The following is a 4,960-nucleotide window of genomic DNA, read 5'->3' as shown; positions in this document are numbered from 1 at the left end:
ATCAGATCTAGGTAGATCCTTCTTCCTTCATTAGTTCACGTTTTTTCTACATCAGGATGAATTCTGAACATCAGGACTGTTCTGAACATCAGTGCTGCCAGATGGGAGTGAATGACATGGAAACATAAAAACAAAAACAGAAAGCAAGGCATGATGTTTGATGTCTTCCAAGAACTAAGTTCAGATTTAGCATAATCAGCCCCTGAATTTAATGAATTTTAGGATTTAAAATATATTTTTAGTAATAGGGTATTTGAAAGATTGTCTAAAAAAAAGCATGGAAAAACAGGCTGTCTGCACAGGTGAGCTCCATGTCATTTCCCCATCACCACACCTCCCAAAAAAATATTTGGAACAGTGAGGATTCTGGAAGTCCCATTTAGTGCTAATTCCCCAGCAGATCTGTTCTCCTTTCTAAGATTCTGAGCAGTATTGTCAGGCTTTAACTGTTAAAATTCAACTTGTAGGAGATCCTCTCTGGATGTGGTCTAAGGGGACACTTCCAGTCAGAACCATGCAGCTCTCTTGAGACAAGAAGCCATTCAAACACAGCATGGCCTGCACAGAAACATATAACCAGAAACTCCTGAATGGCATCTTAGTCCCAACAAAATGGAGCTGAAAGTGAAAAGTTTCAGTTGGAGAACACGCACAGCTGTCACCGGGTAACCCTGAGAGTCTGTAGTCCCCATCAAAAGTAGCCCAGTGCAGCAACTAGAACTGTGTGTGGCAGGAGAGACCTGGGGCTGATCTCACAGCCTGAACAGAAAAGCAGCATCACAACTTCTTAGAACAGTGTCAGAGACTCTGTGCCTGTGGTAAGGGCACTGGGCAAGGCAGAAAAAGGTGGCAGAGGTTATCAACACCCAAGTGATTCTGACTGAGATTGTGACTGAGACTGCTCTCCCTGAATGGGATTAATTCAAAAGTAGCATTTTCGTAAAGCTCAGATGTTGTTAGTGCGACTGAAATAACTTGCCAGTTCACCAAGAGTAAGTTCAATCTTCAGGAGCTCCAGATTTCAGCTCCTGAAATATGAGCTGGGCAGGGAAATTAACGTATGCAACTTTGTCTCAAGTCAGCACTCAAATAACAACAAAAGTACTAAAACTAGAGGGAAGGGGCTCTTATTTCCTTTCATAGTTCACATCAACACTTCTTTAAGCAAAACTAAGTTCATTTCTTTTTAAAGAGGTTGTTAGCATAGCCATAGTGTGCTGTCTGCTTAAATGACTTCACCTAGATTTAAAAAACCGCTATTTTAAAAATCAGAGTATAGGTAAAATAGCAGGATTTAGCTGTCTTCCAGCACATGGTATTTCAAAATTGTAGATGCTAGTCCATTAAGCATAAGGCTCAGCTGGTGTTTGTACACCCCCTGAACCCATCCCACTTCCAGAAGAGGAGGAAAAGAGAAAGGAAAATTGCCTAGAACGTTCTTACAAAATTCAAAGCAAGTCATGTGCATGAAGAAGCCAATTGTGCTTTGTTTCTACCTCATTCCTTTCCATTTTACATTGTAAATTCTTTAACAGGCCTTGTCTTTACAACACAGTGGGTACACCTGTAGCATCAGCTGCCACAGAGACATACGGGCCAGTAGGAGAGACCTGGTAGGACAGGAGGGTTGCAGCCCTCTTGGCACTGGCCACTCCTGGGGAGGCGCTGGGGATGGTGTCACCCTGCAGCACCTGCCACCTGCCCAACCCACGAGCACACAGCTGCAACACACACCCCCAGCACTCCAGGTGGTACTTTGGAACCAGACAAGGAAAACAACTTGTCAAATCCTTTAATTTCTATGACAGTAAAACAGTCAACAGGGTAGAAGGGATTGGAGGAACAGGGCCAAAGATAAACATAACATTACAGACAGTAACAAAGCTTCCTATGAATCCAAAAACTGTTACTTCCACAGTAACCAATACTATATTTTTTTAGCTTAAAGGGATAAGTATGTGTGCTTTACACTTAGAAATCCCACAATATTACAGTTCTGCCACTGCATTTAATATTGTGCTACCAACACAGAATAAAGCCAAGAAATGGCTAACTTAAAAACACATAGTTTACATCTATTTTTTGGTCTTGTGTGGTATCTAGTTGAAGATGGAAGCATTTATGTGCTTTTTGCCTCGTAAGAAGTGAGGCAGATGTTAATGTTACTAAGATCAGCTGTATATACCTTGAAGGTATAGACCACCTGACTCTACATGAGTCAAAATACTAGGAATGTATCGTCAATATCCATTAATGAATTACCAGTTGCTTGTATTTAAGTGACCATATGCTTCTGTGAAAAGTATATAGTGAACTATATCTTACACATAGTATATCTGAAAGTAGCATTGTATCTGTAAAGAAGTTTTGCATAAGCATGTCATTTTCAAGGCCAAAGGCATATTTTCATGTGGACAGTGTCATCAACAGCTGATTTTAAAGCATAACACTGTCAGTAACTGCACAAAGTAGTTTTGAATTTCTGGTCCACCTTGGAAACCACACAGCATCTTAACCATCCTCTGTATTTCAGTGTAAAATCTTTACTAAGGTAGCCTTAACCTACACATCTCCACAGAATCCAGAAGGGGTGGGAACAGGCAAGGCTGTAACATTTGTTTTGAAAGAGAGTTTTACAAGTCTTGCCTGGAACTTGTGTGATGATCACGAGAACAGGCTCTGCTCAAAGTAACTGCCCAACTCGCTTTCAGAAACCACATATATACTACAATCCCATCTTTTCCTTTGTTCTTGGGTCACTGATGTCAGGACAAACATCTTTGCAAAAGCATGAAGAGCAAGACCTATACTGGTTCACGCTCTCTAGATACAGTCCTTCAATTCATTCATTTAGTTTCACAGGGTGTATTTAAATAAGTGTCTTAAAGTTGTAATAGGAATATTTCAGTAAAGCTAACTAGCCTCACACACCACAGTTCACCAGCCCCATTAAGACACGAGGACAATTTTGGTCACACAGTCACTTGCATGGACAAGTGGATACATTTCAGATATTTTTAACTGTAACACTAATATGTAAGGCTCCAAGCTCTCAGAATACCTGAATGATGTCCCTAATAATAAATTTCTAATATTTTAAGTGTAAACATTTTAAAACAATTTTAACTGCAGCTCCCTGTTCTTGGTTGCAGAACTTTGACTCAGATAAATATTTCTCATTAAAATGTCAGCATTAAACTCAAACAACAGAAAAGATGCTTGTGTATCTTAATGAAATCAAGCAATTTTACTTTAAGTCTTTCAAGACTCAGTACAACACATCAATAGTCATTTTAATATGCCTTGAATTGATACTAATCACACAAAAAAAAACCCAAGTAACTCTCTAGCATCATATTTACTACAGCAGTATTTACATTATGCAAAAGGCAGCCTGCAAAAAAATAACTGATAAATCCTTGTGCATACTGGAGCTTGATTTTTGAAGCACTCTGGGGTGAGGGGAGAAGCAGCAGCTCACATTCACACACAGCCCAGGGCAGTCATCTCAGGAGAACAGCCCAAGAGTTTCTGATGCAAGCTCTCTCTTTTTTTGGAGCCACACTGGACAGCTAGTTGTCACCACTTGGTCACATGTAAGACCTCAAACTACAGACATACTTGTTTTACAGAAACAGGAAATAAACACAAACATTATCTGACTTGCTACATCATGGGCACATTGAGGGTGTCACTGAAGGTGTCCCCATTCCCATCTGTTTGAACATTACTTGTGGCAGAGCAGGACAAAAAAGTGCAACCAGGTTCTGAATACTTACTTGGGTTTTGGTTGGTGGGCTATTTCTTTACTATAAACTGCTTAAAGGATTCCTAAGGCTGCAGTAATGCTAAGAAAAAAGACATTACCACCGACCAATGCCATCCTGGATCTAAGGCCTCTGAGCAGTTAAACTGCAACACCACAGAAATTCTTACCCCCAAGACTGAACACACAAGTTTTACTTACCAACCCATCCATCTCATCTCTATAAGCTTAGAATGTAGTTTACAGTATCTACACATACAGGCCTATATACATGTTTGTGTGTACATTAAAAAACAGTCTCGTGAAAGATACTGGATTATGCCACTGAACAGAAATCCTGGTAACTATAGTATAAATTCAGAGAAATAATTTACTTCAAATTAATGAAGATTGTAAAAAACTGCAATTGCAGCCTTCAAGGCCTGTGCTTCTTGCATGGATTACAAGTACTGCTTATACACAGTAGTTTATAAAGAATTTTACAGGGACATACTTGGTAAGGTAAGTGACCTCCACAGCACAACAGCTTACAGACCTGTAAGAGCTGTGACAGGGGGTCTACACAGCTTTTTACAAAGCATACTAGGCTCAGATTTAACACCAAAGTTAATCTTCATCTTGTACTCCAAGACTTTGTCTGGCAACTAGTAAAGCAGCCTGGCATTTATAGCTAGGAACAGAAAGCTGAAAACACTGGCCTTCCCAGGGAGCTTCATGACATTAGACTGTGAACAGCCCTACTGCCCCCAGCAAGAAAGGAACTGATCTCTACCAGCTACTGTCATGTTTAACACATTCTTGGTGGAACTGCTTATCTACTGTCAAGAATACCCACTCCAGGTAGTTTACATTTCCAGTAAGGGTCATATTGGGCATCAAGTGTTATCTCTTTTTCTTCTTTCTTTTTGTTTTAAACCAAATCCCAAAGTTACTCTTTATAGCTGTGCCTGTACAACACAGGAGGTACTGTGCATTCAAATGGTAGTGGGTTTATACCTAAAGATATGAGACTGCCAACAAATAAAAAAGGAATGCATTCTTCTCTTCAGCTTCCAGTCTTCAAGGCACCTCCTGCATTAACTTCCTGGGAAATAAACGAGCAGACCAAAAGTTCACTGGAAAGAGAAGAATCTGATATACTTAACTTCCTCAGAAGCACACAGCATAAAAAAAATGAAACCAGGTTGGACCCAA

The sequence above is a fragment of the Chaetura pelagica genome, unplaced genomic scaffold (genome assembly GCF_000747805.2).
Source record: "Chaetura pelagica isolate M959 unplaced genomic scaffold, ChaPel_1.0 scaffold17, whole genome shotgun sequence".
NCBI lineage: Eukaryota > Metazoa > Chordata > Aves > Apodiformes > Apodidae > Chaetura > Chaetura pelagica.
Note: the sequence above shows the minus strand (reverse complement) of the source record.